The following is a 20,224-nucleotide window of genomic DNA, read 5'->3' as shown; positions in this document are numbered from 1 at the left end:
CAGAATAAGGTTTAATTAAATACTCACAATATTTGCTGTAAAAATATTCCATAATTTCTGTGATGGCTAAAATAAGATTATAGTTATCCAACCTGTATTTCAGTGAAATGTTTAATTATCTCTGTACAAACAGGTGAAATCATAAAACATACTTTCCAAAGGAGATAACAAGCTTTAATTCAGGTTATTTACAACCCAGGGGAATCATATTAAGTGCAGATGTTAATTTACCATAACAAGACAGGTCTACTGCTAACTACTCCTTCTTTTAAAAAGAAAAAATATTTGAAATAATTATTTTAACTGCAGGTGTTGGTAATGGCTCAGCAGGAACAAAAGTATTTAAAACCCTTCCTATCTTTTAGCTGTGTTTGCAACCACAGCTTTATTCATTCCAACAATAGAAAAAAACGTTACTAAAAGCAGCTTGTTTACATCCTCGTCAGCAGCAGAAAGGCATCATTTGGGGCCCATGGCCCTGAAGTGTGTTTATTGTTCTGACTCAAAACCCTTTCAAATATTCTGATTGAAATGACCATAGCCAAAAATCTATGAACAGCGAAAGAAATTATTTTTTGTTTGTTTTCTAGTTCTTTATGTTATTCACTCATTTATATTGTGTTCTGACACCCTCAAAATTATCAGTTCTAATTCATTGATTTTTATGCTGGGTTTGTCTTCAACTTCATTCTGATTAATATGAAAATGAATTTGTTAGTCTCATGCTTATCCTACCTGAATGCTACCTGGAAAATGCACAGAACCATTTGGTCCAAGTCATCACAACTGAAAGATTCCTCTGAGGAGAGAACAAAAAACTTGCAAAAATATTTTTTTTTCATTTTTTTCTGAAGAAAACCAATATGGAACCTTAATAACATTCTTAAAATTATTTACTATAAAGGATTTACCATTGGTAAGGTAAACATTCTCATATGAAATAAAACTTTTAACCTGGAAAGTGTTTTCTAATTAGAAAATGTATTTCTGCACAATTTCAGATTGTCATGCCAATCAAAGTAGCAATCAATCTAACCATTACCTCCAAAGATGAAAGAATGATTATAAATATCAATTTAAATGTTTAGAAAGGTTAGGAAATACACTCACAATGTTATTTGCATGTTGCCTTACTTTACCTGCCCAAGAAAATGGATTACTGCTAAAAGTAAGACTCAAGATTCAAAACCATGCAATAATTATAGGAAATGTTGTGATGAAAAGCAAGCGTTTTTTATCAGATTATTCTTGATTATTACAGAACTCAGAAAATAGGGCTGATAATTGCTCATATATGCATACATGTCCTTAGAAGGTATGAGGTTTATCTGAGCACACTATAAAACATGCTAAAAAATGGTCACATTGGAGCAAACCAAAATCAACAATTTTAATGCAAGAACTATCAAAACTTTTCCTGACCTCAATTTGTCATAAAGCTCAAGCCGTTCAGTTCCAACTGATGGATGCAATTTGATGCTGACAGAATTGTAAAAGTTAAAGACTGTCCCCTGATAACATTTCATCAGCTGTCATAATAAACTACAAGAGTATAATATCATGCTAAATAATAGGTTGAAACATAACCAGATTATTCCATTGACAAGATCTATATAGAAAACACCTTGCTTTTTCTAGCTCTGGCTAAAGGAGCATGAGGATTTCTCTCATATGCCTTCTTTTCATTTTGTGTACTTCCACATCCTGGTCTGACCTCTTTAAGTGTTTTTCTAATCCCAAAGTTACAAATAAAATAGATTTGAATGGAAGCATTGCCATAACTATGAGAACCCAGAGATTTCCTTGTATTTCTCATCCTTCAATGACAGGTCTGCCAGTCACACAGCATTTCTTAGGACTTTTCTTATCATGTATAAAATTAAGCTTTTGATACCTGTAAGCATACAAATTTCACATGTCAGTTAGTTTGGACTTCTGCAGATGAGTAACACAAACCACAGACAGCAATCTTAATAAGGAAATATTTAAATAGTAAGAATATTTAAATTAATTATAATTAATTATAATTAATTATATTAACTTGTATTCTTTCTCACTCATATCTACACAAAATTAATATCAGCATAGAAAATCAAAATCTGAGTTTTCATTATTAATATTTATATAACCAAGCCAGCATTTGAAAATCTACTGATGTCTTTTCTGCTTCACACTTCATCATCAACAATGACACCAAATTAGAACTTCATTTGAAACCCAAGAAGTTGAACAAATTATAGTTTTTCTGCAGAATAATAGATCTACAGAGTAAGACAGTACCAAAGGTATGAAGTAATCAGGAGTACTCAGAAGATATGAGCAGGCAAAACAGAAGTGGTAAGAAGAATCTTTTAGCAACAACTGTGAAAATATTCTTTCCTCAAGAATATACAAACTCACCACAATATCTGTCTTGCACTCTTTGCATTTTGCTGCCTCAAATCTGACTTTGATCTCTATCTCTTTTACCGTATGTTTCTGTTCTCTATTAAGAAATACAAGGAAGCAGAATTAATTTCCAGTCCTGGCTGCACAAAATTCACATTAAAATGAATGTGATATTTTGTGCATTGGATATGCTTTGAGATTATTATTCTCACAGCTTATTGAAGTGACTCCAAAAAATTACTTACTATCATTGCTATAATAGTTGAATCAATAATTTTGCTTGCTTTTCAGGATGTCAAATTTAAACAGAATAAATAACTATTTTTGGAGTCCACTCTATTCTACAGCCCCTGTAGAAGCTCCTGTTCTCTTTCTTTTTCATTGTTATTGAAAAATAGGTATAATTTCTGCACTGTTTTCACATAGTGTAGGATATTCATTCTCCCTTCAGTGGTCCTGGGTGTACTATTCTGTTTTCCCCAAAGCAATCAATGACTTGAATTAGGTAAAGTGGAATGCTACAGTAATCAGAATCTCAGTTACCTCCTGCTTACCTGGATGCATTCCTAAATAGCTCCCACTATGGTCTTCAATCACATCTTGCATACCCAAATCTGATAGCCTAATCTCTTAACAGGTGGACACATCTGTTCTACCCTGCCAAATTCAACTTACCGTGATAGTGCTTTGAAATATTTGCATAGCTTTTTCCAAAAACTATGCACATCTGTTATGGTTCAGTTAAATAAAAAGTGACGTTTTTAAATTTTTCAGTGATTGTACATGTGTACATTTCAAAATGCCCTTCAAATATTTTAAAAGATCTTTACATTTCATGACTTTTGGTTTTGTTTTAGCCACTGAGTAGGTTATCTTCTTTATTTTAAGAAACTAAGAAGTACAGATAGAAATAATAAATGAGAAATACTCATCTGCTAACAAACAGGGAAATCACCCATCATGTAAGAAAGTTCATACTATAAACAGAATAGCTAGGATGCTTGAATATTGAGGTTGCTAGAAAGGATAATTTCTTTTTAAGTTATACTAAATAGGTGAACAAGCAATTGTCCCATGTATTTTAAATTTTTCTGAAATATATGACAGGTAGAGAAGCATGGCTAGATAAAGAAACAAAGGATGGATAGGAGTAGAACAGAAGCAATACAGAATGTGAGGAGTGAATTTGAGGTTTCCATCACATTCTTCAGTGAGAACAGATATTTTTACCCAGATACATTTTGAAAGATATGGCTGAATTTATTGGTTTGGGGGTTTTATTTTTAATAACTGGAGAGAATTCAATATTAGATCAGTCACTTGGCAATTCCATACTTCTTCCTATTGAAATATATCAAAACCAGTTAGTGAGAGGAGTGTGACAAGGCTGTAAAAACTGTGACTGTGGGCTTTATCAGGCTGCAGTTTGAAGTTATTAAGGGTATGAGTGTCATTCACCAAGACAGTTCTTACAGGTCAATTAATACTTTGGAGATCAGATAGAATTAAATCCAAAGAACAATTTAGTTGAGTGTTATATCAACCTCACATTTTAGGTGGACAAATAAAGAACTGCAAACCTAAAAACCAATAGATTTGTTGATGGTCTACTCTGCAAGTGCTTAAAACTACTGTTTCCTTAGATCTTCAGGAATTGAAATTATATTTGTCCAAGATTTCCTTTATTTTGGCAAGGTTAGTGGTCTGGCATTTAAATTCTATTCAAAGTTCCAAATAAAATTTTTCTTCATTTATCTTACTAGGAAGCCCTCATCTGAAGTAAGTCTAGTAGATTTTGTCTGGCAAAACATAGCATATTTTAGGAATCTAGCTCCTTCTAATCCAAAATTTTGAAGGTTTATCCACAATTATCTCCCAGGCACTTGATGGCCAAAGACAATTTCTCTTCTTGAGACAGTGCATGAAATTAAGATAATAGCATACCTATAATATTATTGTATAACTATTATGTGTGTAGTAAAGAGTTATAATACTAGTTAATATGATTTAAAAAATGTGTCTCCCTGAATGTAGAAAGCAAGCAGGAACCAGGAGTACTCTTTATGCCAGGTGCAAGGGCTCTTGCCTGGGAAGAATTACATCTAGGTATTGGCTTGTGCTTCAAGGGATACCTGTACATTATTATTTGCATAACATGAAACATGATATGTTTTTAGCATATGTTAAGCAGTCTCAATGTTACAAATTCTTGCTAGTGGTTCCTCCTGCTCTTTCTAATTATTGTATGCTAGAAGGAACTGCTCCAACAGAGCAGTCCTCAAAGGTACTCTGTGAAAAGTGCACCAAAAGTTTTAATCTTATCACACTGAGACTTCATGTTACACTTCTTACATTTTAAGTGTCATATACTAGGGATTGCTTAGAGACAAGCCGGCAGAATTACTAATGGACTGAGGAGGCTGGTATAATTCCTTATGAAAATAAAGAACTCTCATATCCACATTCAAGAGCCACAGTTCAGACTGGTGGATATCAGAACAAAGGAGAAAACGTGAATTATTTTCACATCGAGAGATCTAAAAAAGGAGGGAGAAAAGGGTGAATAAGATGTGCAAGACTGCTCACACTACACCCATTTCCTAGCAACTGTACTCAGCAGGTTTGTCTTTCTCTTAGGCAAATCATTGAAATCATATTTTATAGCTCATTCAGGTAGACCTGTCTTAGTAGTAAAGTGCTAGGAAAGTTCAGGAATAGCAACAAGATTTTGCAGTCCTGTTGGCAAGAGCCATCTTTTTATGTCAGAATCTATATATTAAGTCTCATATATTTCTAGATTTAAAGAACTATCCCCTTAGTAAAGTGTTAGAAAAAGAAATATTTTTTGACAGTTTCAAAGTCTTCTGACGTAGCTGAGGATGCACATCTTTTTCATTCAGTGTCACATTTACATATGGCAGAAAATTCTGAATGTACTCCTAACCTAGCTTGGAAGCCAAACTATTTGGAAACCAATATTCCAGGCAAAAAAAGGGAAACAAGATTTCAGAAATTCTTTGTTCTGATTTACAGCAAAATCACAATCTTGGAAAAAATTCTTTTCATAACTTACAAGAGCTGACTCCTATCAGGGTCAATAGATTTCATTATAGTGTAATAAAATAATCTTCAGTGGTGTCTCAAATTCTAAGATATGTAAATTAGAATTCCAGGTATTTTTTTAACAGTTATTTTCAGGTAAAAAGAAATCTTGGGGGGGTGAGGGAAGAAAAAGGGGACATTTATGTGACTAATTTCATTTTTAATAGATTTGGGAAAATTTGATCCTTTGAAAAGGTTGTAGAGTGTTTTGCCAAAATAATTGTTTCCCCAAAAACTTTTGATATTTGAAGTACTTCAGACCTCAGAATCTGAAGCCTATTCAAAATGTATTGTATAACTTCAAGAGTTTCCTGTAGATCTCCAGAAGCTGACTGACTGTTTCACACAGGTAGCTAGACAACAAACTTCAAATCATCAAGAGCACTCTCTTCAAGCCACCTGGAGTTTTGCCTGCTACTTCAGCCAAGTTAATCCATTACACTACTTATTCTAAAGACCTACATTCCAGAGGTATCATTTTCTAATGGAAAACTAGAACTGAATGGATGCCCACATACGTAGAAGGAATCACAGACAGGCTGCTGCATTAGCACAAGAGCCCCTCAAAAGTTGTATGGCTGAACCAATTGGCTCCAGGTAGATGCAGAAATGTGCCCGACTTCTTTACAATCAGATGGTTTCATGCGCAGGTTCAAGGACCATAATTTTGCATCAAGGCAGTTGTTTACTCACATATTTTATTTTTGGCTGCTTGAAACATCTCCTCAGTTTTAAAGTGATAATTCCATGTGTTTATACACTTATAAGGGAATTAGAATAAACTGTTGCTAACTATTCCATTATACATTACATAGAGAAAACAAACCCTTTAAAAAGCAAAGCCTTTTATAAATTAAATTGTATAAACCCAACATTCTAAAGAAGGAACATTCTAATAAAAAATAAAATTTAAAAAAACTTAGCCTATGAACCAAGCACTTTTCATTCTGGGTCTAAATTCTGTATATGACCCACGCTGTACTACACATGAAAAAGAAATCTAACAGAAGAATTGTCTCCCAAAGTCCCAATCTCATTTCTCCCACAAGCCTTTTCTCTTAGAGAGGCAGAAAAATACATATTAATAATTATGACTGGAGAGAGTTATAGGAGCATTCACCTATTCTAGATTTGTCCTGAATATCTGTCAGTTTGTCATATGATATAAATGGATCACTACAATGATCTGTTGTAATTTGGGTTGGGTTAGTTAGGTTGGTTCTCTGTACCCCTATTTTCCCCTCACAATGGTTTCCCCCTAGCTGTGTACCATGGGAGCTCTTACATGTCAATCTTGTAACCATTCCCTGCTTCCTCACAGAAAGTTCTGTGTCAATCACCCTACCTCTGCATTCCCATTTGTCCCAGAACGCTGTACCCACCTCTGTTATGTTCCCATAGGTTGTTATGTTCTATGTCACTCCCCTGTTGTCTGTCCCTATTGGGCGAGGGGGTTTTCCGCCCCTGTCCGGCCGCCCCCTATTTAACCCAATGCTTTCTCTGTCCCAGTGCCATTTTGCCCTGCACCGGGCTGGGAACGGCTGCTGCGACCACCGCTGCGGCCACACGAGAAATAAAAGTTCTCAGGCTCGCCAGCAAAGTGCACCTCTCTCGTCCCTTCATTTCCTCTTAACGTGAAGCTACCGAAGCTGTGAATCCACGCCGGAGCGCTCAGCACTAGCAGGGAGGCGAACACCATAGCCCTGGAGCGCCTGTCCACGTGGCAGCCACAGTCTCTGCAGGGGCAGCTCTAGCCTGGCATTCCTGCTGCCAGAGGCCATGGAGGGTGAAAAGCCAGCAGAAATCCCTTGGAAAAGTACTTAAGGAAATGTACATAAAAGAAAATATAGCAAATACTTAATTTTATATCTTTTTTGTGCAGAGCATATGTTGGTGTCATATATGTATACATAACTATATGCATTAATATACAATACACTAAATATAATACTTGCATTCCTTGTGATCTTTGATGGAAACATATATTTACCATGCAATAATATTTTTAAAGGTCAAGAAAGAAATCAAGTTTCAGCTAGGATTTTATCTTCCACGAAAAACATTTCCAATTACTGCTTGGAAACATCACTTAATATTAGAGCTGTGAAAATCCAGTACATATTCACTATCACAGACCATTATTTGACAGTGAGATATATCACTTCTATATAATTCATATATTTAATTTTCTGAAAATCTAATAACTCTCAAACCATTCCTTCACTCTGATAGCATAATTTGTTGATATATAAAAGAAACAAAGAAAAATCTAGTTTCAGAAACTGATAAGAATCTTTCTCTCCTCATTGTCCATTTGAATATAGGAATTTTTCAATACAAGCTAAATTTGTTCACTCTTCCTGCTGGAATCATGTCAAAGATTAGAGGGTATTTTTCCATACCTAAAATACAAAAGAAAACATGCAGTTAAAATTAGGCTTACATCCACTTTATAGAAAAAACAAAATCTTTTCTCAATGTAAACTCTCACACACATATCTATCATCACAAGAACTAAAAACATTCAGTAAAGGATAAGTGACTTCTTTCTCTCAAAAAAAAAACTTTCCATGTTTCATGGAGAAAGAAACTCTGATGGAACAGATCCCCAGTGTTGTATTAACTCAAGTTTCCCACTGTATTTTAACACTCCAGCTTAGTATCAATTGTTGAATTCCCACTGACATCTCTGGTATAAAACATGTGGCAGTTTTCATGTCACCAAATGTTTGTGAAGGTTAGAAGAAAGTCCACGACTACCCTGTAGGCTCTCCAAAAACCAACAGAAGCCTCCAATTTATCCAGTATATTTTGCCTAACCTGCCAAGGTCAAAGTTCTACCGTCTCTTAAATACCCAAGAAATGTCAACAGCTGTGCACAAAGCCTACATCTCAGCAGCTCTGGAAGCAAAACACTATTTTTACAACTGCAATTTCTTTAACACCTTACTTTTATATGGAACCTGCTGCAGCCAGAAATGTGCTGGAGAAAAGTAGGTAACCTACCTCTGCAAAGAGTTTTCTACAATAATTTTAGATGAAAGTAAAAATGATTAAAGGAAATTTAACTTCTGATGTGAATGCAATTACAGGTCTAATTCTGCTTTCCAAGCTTAGAATTTTATAATTCCATTTAATTCATTGTAATGATGATGAAATAAAATTGGACTAATAATACACTGGAGATGTTTGCACCAATGGAATCCCTCAATACCAGTGAAGTGAAACAGGCAATTATTGTCTAGCTGCTTGGAAGAAAAAGGAAGGCAGAGATATTATTTAGAATAGATTAATAATGCTGGAATTAAACTGGGAAAAAAACTTAAAGACAGGCTTAATTTAAGGGAAAATACTATGAAGACTGTCGGATACCCTAACAAGGGAAATTAAACTGTCTAGTGAGACTCTCTGGAGAAAATTGCTACTGACTTTTCGTGTCCATTGTGGAAGATCAGCTTTTAAAGATGTTCAGTAGCACATTGTGAGGAATGTTAATGCTTATAGATACAAACACACCCATCACCAGAGGCTGCAGCTAGGTGTTGAACAAGACAAGGAAAGAGAGTGATAAAAGGCAAATCCTGTGATGTGGGATAGTGTTTTTATCATGGCAAAGTCCTTAAACCAGTGATTCAGCTGTGAAAACTCCCCTCTGGGGAAGTACCAGGACATCCACCTGTAGGCCTGAAGGCCTCCTGAGGAGGCACAATTGACTCATCTATGCTGACAGAAAGGCAGCTGTAACATCTTAGAAAGTGCCATCAACTATTAAAGACTCCCAAAGTGTCCTGTAAGCCACAGCATTACATCATTCAGTATGAAACTCCCAGAGCCAGGGAAGACCCTTGGGCATTCCCACGGAGCCTGAATATAATATTAACACTCTGGACTTTGTGTTTTATGGGCTTCCCCCACCCAGAACAGATCAAGATTGTGACCATCACTTCAGCAAAACTGGTACCATCACCTCGACCACCAGACAGTTAAATTGCAAACAACCAAGTCTCATTGCTGGATACACAGGTGGTGACTATTTACCTATTTACTCTTATTCTTTCATTTTCTTTCTTTTTCTCTTTCTTTCTTTTTCTTTCTTTCTTTCTTTCTTTCTTTCTTTCTTTCTTTCTTTCTTTCTTTCTCTCTTCTTTTTCTTTCTTTCTTTCTCTTTCTCTCTTTCTTTTCTTTAATATATCTCCTTAAGTTTCTTTAAATATTATTTTATGCTTTTATGTTGCACTAGATAAAAACACAAGTGGCTGTATACCTGCTTTCCTTTGCAACCAAGTTGTTCTAAAATAAACATACATACATTTATAAAATAAATTAATATGTTTATAAAATAAACCTATATACATTTATATACATGCATATATATATTTTATAAACACTGGTCATTTCAAGTATTCTTTCAGTCTAAACCACCCCAAGGAATCTATTAATCTCACCTTCAGGTGTGGGTCGTAACACACATTTCTTGGACTGGATTGGAAAATCTGATTATCTTTCTTACAGCAGAGGTGGACTTGAATGGCTTTTGATAATGAATGATGAATGAGATTTTAAGTGAAGATGATCTATTTCATCTGCGGGTACTTCTTTAAACTCAAACTTTAAGACTAGTCAGTATTAAGATGGCTTTGACTTTTCAGTACCAGAATACTGTTTTCCAGTTCAGAATCCCTAGATGTTTGTTTCCTATCCAGCTGGGAGCTAGATCCTATCCAGCTGGGAACTAGATAACAATTAGCAGAGCTGAAAGAGTTACCTGGCCACTGCTTACTCAAACACATCTTCAGACCTTAGTTCTCCAACACAGTAGGGAATAACCTCAGATCAGCAGAAACTGAAACTCATTTGTTCTGTATCTTTCCTATCTTTACTGTCTCAGAATCTTGGTAACTTTTTACTAATTTAATTTGTTGTGACTAATACACTGTACCAGTGTTTCCTGCTGTTATACTCTGCAAGAGAATTTACTTATAATGATGGCTAAACTCAACAGCAAATTTTAACAGCAGGAATTATGGCACCATTATGCAGAAATGTGTAGGAAATTATGCAATTGTATCTACCACAATATAAAACTCAAATATAGTAAAACTCTCTTTGTTTCTTTGACACTGTTAGCCTGGGTGTCAGCCAAAATGTAAAATTCACAAAGTCTTTTTTTTTAATTCCCATGGGCATTTCAGGAGACTGTTATCTGAAACTCTAGATCTGAATATTAGTGCTGCTGATAGAAAAATTGCATTTGTTTACACAAACTGGATGTTTATCACAGATAATAAATAACAACCCAAAAATTATTCAAATGTCTTAGAAAATATTACTAATAAGCATATAATCCAAAGTGATTTATAAATGCATAAAAATATCAGATTAGCAAATATGAGAACATTTACAAAATGAGCCAAAAAAGTAGAAAATGCTCATCAGACGCTGAAAGACACAAACAACTCTAACAAGCTTTCACTAAAAATGCATATGAATGCAAAAATAAAGAAAATAAAGGAATGTGGGACTGTAATTTGATAACACTGCAAACATTACATATTGTGCTAAATAATTTGCCAAGCAAGTGACGCATGTTGCAAATAGCAAGAGACAAACTTCAAAAGCTTTTGCAGCCCTCTGTGTACAAAGCATGCAAGTCTTTAATCAACTCTCTTCTACCCACTTTCCCTAATTTCCTTATCCTAAATTATTTCACACTTTACTAATCCCTACAGCTTGAATTATGTGGATTTTTTTTCAACCCCAAGTTCCTTCCACTGCCCTGTTCTCCTTCCAGCTCCACCACTCCTTTCATCTTTTCAAATATTCTTACTATAGGTCTTCGACAGAGTCTGCAATGACATTTCAAAGGCCCCAATACGCAGGTGTTGCAAAGTTAAACTCTATGCAGTTCTCACACTGCCATTGTCAAAATGTACTACATGTCCCACAGCACGTGAGAGAATGGGTCTGGAAGATGACAGAATGGCTGCATTCTTTCAATCAGATCTCCTGTGTCAACTTTTTCCCTTTTCTTCTTCATGTTTTATCACCATCTGGTGGCAGAACCTCAAAACACTGCTCTGAGACAGCGTGGATCCTACAGAGCTACCAGTGCTGTGAATTGGTTGGGAAATCACCAACTGCATATCATCCCTGACTTACTTGTGGTTCTTCTGCCGCTGGCATATATTACAAATGCAAGTAACATCACTTTCCAGAAGAATTATCAACATTTAATTCTATATTTTATCTAATCTATCTCACTCCAGTGAAGACCAGTTCTATTCTTCTTCAAAAAAGCAGAATTAAAGGAATACAAACATATATTAAACACCACAACCTTTGCTACACTCTTCCAGGTTTTCCAGATTTACAGTGCACACTTGATCCCCAGCAGAACATTACTTGTCTTTCACCTCTTCTTCCAAATGAATCTTTTTCAATTAATAGCAGTATGAAAGGACCTGTGTGAAGTATGAAAAGAGCTGTGTGTAGAGAGGCAAAAATAAGAACACCAAAAGGAGCTATGATGTTTGACAGATGGGACACATGTGATAGAAATAAAATGTATATGGTTGAAAGAAGATACATGAATATGAGATAAATTGTAAGATTAAGTAAGGATAGTTAAACCTTGTTTTTATAGGTTTGTACCAGACACGTGTGTGCAAGTAGCTACTCAAAAACATATTTCCACAAAATAGTCTGTGTTTCAGCCTTCAATAACATTCTGGGTGGCTTTCCAGCATGGGAGCTAAGGTATGTTGTTAATTTCATGTCACTTCCATGGTGGTATTTAGACACTGTTTTTGTGCTTGCAGTGGTTAGAAAATATCAAGTGCAGCAGTTATCTGGATAGGTGAAATTTAAACATGTGAAACCATTTATTCACAAATCTATGCATTCAAGTTTTTGAAAAAAAACCCAGCAGATTTAATTAATTTCTTCAATAAGTTACATATTAGTACTATCTCCAAGGACTCATTATAGGCTCTTGAGTATGCACTCAAAGTAAAAACAAGCACGTTTTCTTACAGAAATACCACGCTTATACTGTCTCCTGCAGAGACCATTTTAAACTACCATAATGATTTATTGTAACAATTGCAATTTCTTGTTTAGATTAGAACTAATTTTTAAAATTATAAAAATTATAAAGATAATTTAAAGTTCTGCACTGTCAAAGATTCTGTTGCCCGAATTTGTGAAGATGAGTCGTTATTTACTTATTAAGGTTAGTTATTAGGAACAAGTCTTAGAGATATGGGGCTTTATCTGTGTCTGTGTATTTGCCTTTTAAATAACTTTAACTCTCTGGAAATAACTAGGGCTTGGAAACAACAATAAAAATCATAACAGTCTCATTTCAAGAAACTTTACTTAAATCCATATACATAGTGTGCTAGAAACTGTAATATGGCCTATCTATCAGCTCTGTCTATAAAGATTTGTCTCATGTCAAGATTCTGCTATCCCTTGGAAACTTGATAAATTGAGTGAGTAGAGAGAACACCAAGTAAAGAAAACTGAGTCTTATAGGGTAGCAACTACATAGTTAACAATATGAATAAAGAATAATATTTATCATAAATTGAAAATATGTAACTATGTAACATGAAAATAATTCCTCATATACTAGCCTGTATGGTGAATTAAAATTGAAACATGTAAGGTTCTTGATTAGATAAAAGACATTAAAATTGACATCCTCTGTTTTTTCCTGAGGGTTGTTGGATTATTGTTGGGTTTTTTCCCAAAGAGGCAGTTATGTAATTATTTTATATGATTTGTCATTGACTCTTTGAGATTTCCTGGATATTAATAACTTATTATTTAAAATTTCACATCATTGACATATTGGTTCTGAGGAATTATATCTATTTCTCATTCATTTTGAATTCTGTCATGTCCTTTTTTTAAACTACAAAAAATCAGCTTTTATGCTACAGTATTATTTATCTATTTTTATGTTTCAACTATAGGAAGATAAGTACATTTCCTGAAGTAAAAAGTCCTATTATTTATTATATTCTCTTTATTATTATTTACAGACAAATCTAGCACTTTCTGAAGACCACTCACAGACAATATAAAGGTAAGAAAATAAAACTCTATGAAAGACTCAAAAAGACCACCTAATTTTATGTAGTGTTGATAAACAAATGCTGTTAAACAAGGAAGAGTAAGATCTCAATCTATAAATACTTTCTTCAAAATTAATGAAGGAAAGAAATTAACTTATAGAGATGTAAAGAATAATTCTCCCCACTGAATGAATTACTGGATGCAGTTCTATGACCTGTATTACTCATGAGGTCAGAGTAAAAGTTTATCATAATGCCTTTCTGGTCTTAAGCCTGTAAATCAGACTACCTAAGAATGAAAATTCTAAGACACTATTATACCTAAGGAAAAAACAGTTTAACTGAGATTGAAAAAGAAAACTTCTTAATAAGTAAGAGTCTGGATATCCACATGTTTTACAATCCCTATCCTTCCTCCTTACTAATATTCAAGTTGATAATATTGCATGTCCCACCTTTACCAACTTAGAATTACAAACCATCAAAAAAAGGTTAGATTTAGAGCTTAGTAAGCATGTTGTATGAGTAACACTGCAGAAAGAAAAGGTCAGACTAGGTGACCCATCAGACTTTTTTCTCTGATTTTAATGTCTGTGATTCAGTGACCTGGTGTCATGGTTTGACGCTGGCGCAATGTCAACGCCCCCCATGAAAATACACCTTCCCAAAATAAATGCTGTGAGATGCGATCAGGAACAGAGCAGAGCAGGCCCAAGCTTAGAAATAAAGGAAAAAGACTTTATTAAGCTACTTCTACTATAAAAGACACACACACTGAGTCCAGAATGAAAACCCTCCAAAACACTCCTCCTCCCCCCACCCAATTTCCAACAAACCACAGTGAGACACCACCTGGGATTCCTGATCAAGTTGCCACCCTTCAGATAATCAATACTCAGTCCCTCAAAGGAAAGAGAAGTCTCTCTTGTGCCACAGACCCCCCCCCCAGGAAACACAATTGCCACCCTTCTGTGTTTCCATGTCACACATGGCAACCGCCCAGAGAAAATCTGCCAGTGTGACAGTCTCCTTTCCATGTCACAGTGCTCTCACCACCCTGCATGGACAGACTGCTCATAGGGCTCCTTTAAGGATGCTTTGCCATGGACCAAAAGAAACAACAGTTCAGCTTCTCATTTTGGGACCACAGTCCCCTCCATTTTCTTCCTCCCCTGGGGCCAAGGGTCTCAAGAACAGAAATCATCTTCTTCCTGAAGACAGAGGGCATTCACCATACCCTCCTCAGCTTTTCTCTGTTCTCTCCATTCTTGTGCTGGTGGTTGCTGAAGCAGCTCTCTTGGCTCACCACCGCATCCCCCTAAAAATGCAGTCTCTGTTGCAGGAGAAATTGGTTCAGTCTATGGCTATCAAGAAAAGTCCAGCCACAAGCCACTCCATCATCTCCTCCCACCCAAAAATTTCCTCTTCCAGCATCTCAGATCCCAGACTGTCTCTCTTCTACTTCAAATTGAGGAAGAGTAATATTTTACAAAGCCTTCATTTCCCAGGAAAGGGTTAAAAGTTCAGACTCCCCGGACGGCTGAAATCTCTGCCCAGAACTCCAACTCCCACGGCTGGGCACCTTCCCCCCTCCTCCTCCTTCTCCTCTGCCGCCAAATTCCAGGTGCCATCAGGATCTCTGTCTCTTGCCCTCTGTGGAGGGGAGGGGTTACAAAGACGTCTCCGTTTCTCCCCACCCTTCCGTCCACAGGAGCTGACCCAGTTCCAGTCCTTCAGCTCCTGGCCTAACCTCTCTCAGGCCACATGGCTTCCCCTCCCCCACCCAGCCTGTGGCTGGGCAGGGGAGAGTCTGCACTCTCTGACCAACGACCGGAACCAAGGAGAGAGTTCCCCTGGGAGTTCTTGCTTTTAACCCCCTGTGTTCTCAGAGGCGTGTCCATGTCTTCAGTGGTCACTCCAGACGCCAATATCCAAACCTGACCACTGATTGGTTTGACCCCAACTTTCTGAAAAAATTCACTTCTGTGTCAAACCATGACACCTGGCATTCTTCCAAAGATACTTCAACAAGTCTTCGTTCTTTGCTTCCATACATGTAACCCAAAGGGAATGCATGTGAAAATCCCAACTACAGAAAGAAGAAAAATCTGAAATATTGTACATGTGGAAAATGACAATACATATTTAAGTTATAAATCAGGAGGCAGATTTACAGAAGTATTTTATCTGCAAATATGTGCTTGCTGAGATTAATAGAATTAGGTAACTGAATACTATTGAATATCTGCGCCTTAATGTCTATAAATACTGCTGTTAATCCACTACTTAGAATTTGGGGTTTTCCCTGTACAAAGAACTGACCCTTTCTGAATGGTTTTCTGGTAAAATAAAGAATGAGTTCGTGCATGTTCATGCAACACTTTTGATTTTAGAAAATAGCAATATAGTGGGATAATATAAATAATAGTTGTGCTTGAAATATTATTTTTAATTCATGGATGTAATAGTGACAGTTAAGCAAGGAAATAAAATCTTGCTCTTAGGTACATATCCCTCTTCAAATCAGCCACAGAAACACAGCCTAACTTGTCTTAAGACTTAGCAGTTTCCTGAAAGAGAGGAGTGAATTTAAGAGCTATGGAAAGAACTCCAACACTTAATGTAGTTGTTGCACTGTAACACACAATTATACTTCCTTCATGCTCAGAAGTACCAGTGTAGTGTAAAATACAACTGCCCAGGCTTCAATTGTTGCACACCTTTGTCATGTTATTGTCTCAGTCTTGCAATCTCATCTGAAGTACAAGGCAATCATATTTTTACTTTTAATTACAAAAAATTACAAAAAATCAGCTTTTATACTACATTATTATTTATCTATTTTTATGTTTCAACCAGAGGAAGATAAGTACATTTCCCAAAATAAAAAAAGAAGTCTTACTATTTATTGATTGAGCATTTCATACACAAAACAAAGGAAATAAAGACATCTCCACATTCTCTCATTTTGAGTAGGATAATCTCATGTTTCTCAAGATGCTTTTTAAAGGCTAGTTTTCAGGGTTCCTAAAAAACATTCTCAGCAATTCACAGTTTTTTCTTAGCTGGATGTTCAGTCTGCATTTGCCCTTTCCCACGTTGCCTGCATCAACAGCTACTACCCTTTCCTCTCAACAAAAGAGCTTAGTAGATGATTTTTTGCCTGAGAAAGTTGTATGATCTTCCCTTCGGGTAACCTGCAATGCAGTGGGACACACTGCAGCCTTTTTCTGCTAGAACAGACTTTTTACTGTATTTCTTTCCCCTTCTTCAAGTAACTCTATCCATACCAGGGAATAAAAGTGGCTAGGAAGCATCTAGTCTGATATTTTGCTTTTGCCTGGCTGCTTGTAATGTCTGTCTGATTTTGTATTGCATGTTGATAACAATCTTTAAGATTAATAGGTGCTTTGCATAGTGGGATATAATACTTTACTATGCAAACTCAGTCTACTTTAAGACTTCAGTCTTTTTTAAAAACTGTTAATTTTTGCAAAACATGTTATTTTGGATGTTTAGTTGGGAACAATATTGCTATAATTTGACCAGCAGATCTAAGTCCACTTACAGGTCAGTAACTAGGTTTCTTTCAACTAAACTCTCTGAAAGGTCTCATCTTGTACATATTCCAAGAGCTTTCTTAAAAAATACTAACAGCAGACACAAATCACATTTATTTGGGATTTTGTTTAAAACATATCTGGAAATTATGTCAACCTTTACAAAATAATAATATAGTAGAGAGCTTGTTTAGAAAGGGGGAAAATTACTCCACTGCTCCCTTGAGCCCTGGGGAAAATATCTTACAGCCACATTTCTCATTTCCATGGGAAGGCTGTCCCTAGGTTATAGAGTTCACTTTTGCAAAAAAGACTGACAATCCCCTTATCCCGCCTGACTGAGACTGTGTCAAAAATACATAAAGATTTTGTGTATCATGGTGATGGATAGAAACAAGAGGAAGACAACTGTGTTTCTGCAGTGCAACATTTAGCCTAGTGGTCAGTGGTGGAAGAATAAAAACTAAGGTCTAAAGGTACATTTCCTATGTAACAAAAACATATGTGTTAGGAGCAAGCATCAGAATAAAGGCATCTCTGCCTTTATGTTCAACATAAATAAGATCTTCACTTATAGAGCCCTGACTGTCCCTTCTTTATTTTCCACTCCAATTTTTTTTACCAAAGTGCAAAGGTGACATATTACTTTGTTATCTTTCTCCACAGGTCTTGAGCTGAAAGCAAGTAATCTGATCATGAGGATCAGACTTTGACACACATATTAAAAATCAAAGTGATCATAAATCAGTGTGTTGCGTTTGTCCAAATACCTGCAAATATTCAGTGTAACTTAAATTGCAGAGAATTACTGGACACTGCACCTGAACTTTTTTCCCCTAGGTGGAAGGTTTCAGCTTTCATTTTAAACTTGCCCTTGTGATTGAGTGAACATAGATGACTTCTACACCTGCTTTGGAGAACTCTTCCCCATGACTGAAGAGGCAAACACCACCCAGTTTTCACATAAAGTGAGAATACTTTCTGTGGAGACATCTTTTATCATTGTCTTTCTGCCACAACATTTTTCCCTGTATTATTTAAGTTCTGACTATCAGGTCATCAGCTGTGCAGTCGTTTGTCAGAAAGCTGGCTTAAACTAATCAAATACAAAAGATTACAGCCTCAACGTTAGGGAATATCAGTGCAGGAAATCTGCTCAGTGCCACCTGTTCTCCTACAGCCATGTAGCTCTGTAATACACCATTGTCATTGCTAGTAGCAAGCCATAAGATTTGTACTGAATTTGCACTCCCTCAGGACAGAAGTTTGCCAGGCTTTCTCTGTCCAAGCTTTTCTGACCTGCCTGCAGGTTTTGTTTTACTTGGTGTCCTGGTTTCACTGTGGGTAGAGCTAATTTCTTCTTAGCATCTGATAAATTGCTGTTTTTTGGATTCAGTATGAGGACAATGTTGATAACACACTAATGTTTTAGTTTCCCATGCACTGTCAGTTGAGGAGGTGCACAAGAAGCTGGGAGGGACCATATCCATGACAGCTCAACCCAAACTGGCTAAAGGCATACTCCACACCACAGATTAAGCCCACCATATAAACTGGGAAGAACTGGCCAGGAAGTGCTGATCACTGCTTTGGGACAGGGCCAGCATTGGTCAGTGGATGGTAAGCAATTGTATTGTGCGTTACTTTTCCTTGAAATTTACTCCTCTCTCTTCCTCTTCTTTTTATTACAATTTTTACTATCAAATTTTACTTTATTTCAGATGTCAATTAATATATATTTCAATTATTAAATTTTTCTTACTTCAACCCATGGATTTTATCTGAGGTGTGGGAAAAGGACTAGTGAGCAAGCAGATGCAAGATATTTAGTTGTCATCTGGGGTTGCACCAAGACACTTGCTTTAGCAGTAAGAGCAGTATTTTTAATTGTCTGTTCTCTATATCTGATTTGTTTCATTTTTGTTGATTTTTGTATGATATCACCATAGCTTTACAAACATAGCATAATAATGTAACATAGGAAATACAAGCCTGCCATGCAGAGGTCTTAAGAAGCAAAGACAAAGAATGTGATATGGAGGAGAACAAGAATGGGACAAAAAAAAGAAGGGGCACCAACTGGCTCTGGAGGCTGCACAGCTGTAAACAATTCCTCAGTAGTCCATTAAAGAAATGCAGACCTAGAGACGGCCAAAACTAAGCTTAGTAGTAGCTCAGAATACAAAGAAATACTATCTAAAATACACAAAAATTACTAAGTGTGGTAAATTGTGATTAGCGTGGATCTGCAGACCAACAAAGAACCAAGATGTACAAGCATATTAGCTAAAATATAAAAATATACAAGTGAATCCTTGAGTGAAGAAGAAATCATTATCATGAACATCACACCTTAGTGATGGACTTCAAGTGCTGAAAACTCATTGTTAACCTCCTTACCAGAATAAAAACACTGACATTATGACCAGAGGAGCAGTGGAAAGGTGAGTATGACATCAGGAACAGGATAGAAAGTGCATGTATACAATTTTAACTATCTTATTATCCCTGCTTTTATTGTAATAGCTACATCTGGACTAACTATTATTCAATTCTTAAATTTCACTTACCTAAAGACTTTTTGGCTTTTTATATACCTATGCATATGCCTACCTCAGGTGCATTTTCTCTTTGCCCATGAAAAGAGATTTTGAGCATAACATCATGGTTTCTGAAAGTTTGATTCTCACTTGGGAGCACCACCATGGGTTACACTAGATTACTGGAAAGAAATTCCAGTAAAATCAAGAAAACAAAACAAAACAAAAATCAAAATTATTTCCTACTGCAAAAACAAAAAGTACAAACAAGCATTAAAATTCAGGCACAAAAGTTCAACACTGTTGAATTTTCACAGTAAGTATTTTATTTCCACCACTTTATAAAAATCCTTCCATTCTCTTTTAAGTGTATATTTAAGATTAAAAAATTCTTCAGTAAAACAATGCCACCTAACAAGTTATTTTATTTTGCTGCACCAGAATTTCCCTACTTGAATGGCAGTCCCATAAAACTGTGGGTTTGATACAAAACCAAGAGGGACTGAGGTTCTGAGAGTTCTTCTGGAAATGTCAATGGCAATGGAAGCACTTT

General features: G+C 36.0%; 1 long non-coding RNA gene across 1 annotated transcript; it reads right to left on the bottom strand.

Moving 5' to 3' along the window:
* Window positions 1-9,685: 9,685 nt before the first annotated feature.
* Window positions 9,686-11,391, bottom strand: LOC137476638 (uncharacterized). Its single transcript, XR_011000484.1, has 3 exons — window positions 11,318-11,391; window positions 9,936-10,021; window positions 9,686-9,780 (listed from the first exon to the last, which is right to left on the bottom strand). It is a non-coding gene; the product is annotated as an uncharacterized lncRNA (long non-coding RNA).
* Window positions 11,392-20,224: the final 8,833 nt, after the last annotated feature.

Source organism: Anomalospiza imberbis, chromosome 6, assembly GCF_031753505.1.
Source record: "Anomalospiza imberbis isolate Cuckoo-Finch-1a 21T00152 chromosome 6, ASM3175350v1, whole genome shotgun sequence".
Lineage (NCBI taxonomy): Eukaryota > Metazoa > Chordata > Aves > Passeriformes > Viduidae > Anomalospiza > Anomalospiza imberbis.
The sequence above is the reverse complement of the archived record's forward strand: the minus strand, read 5'-3'. Positions and strand labels throughout refer to the sequence as shown.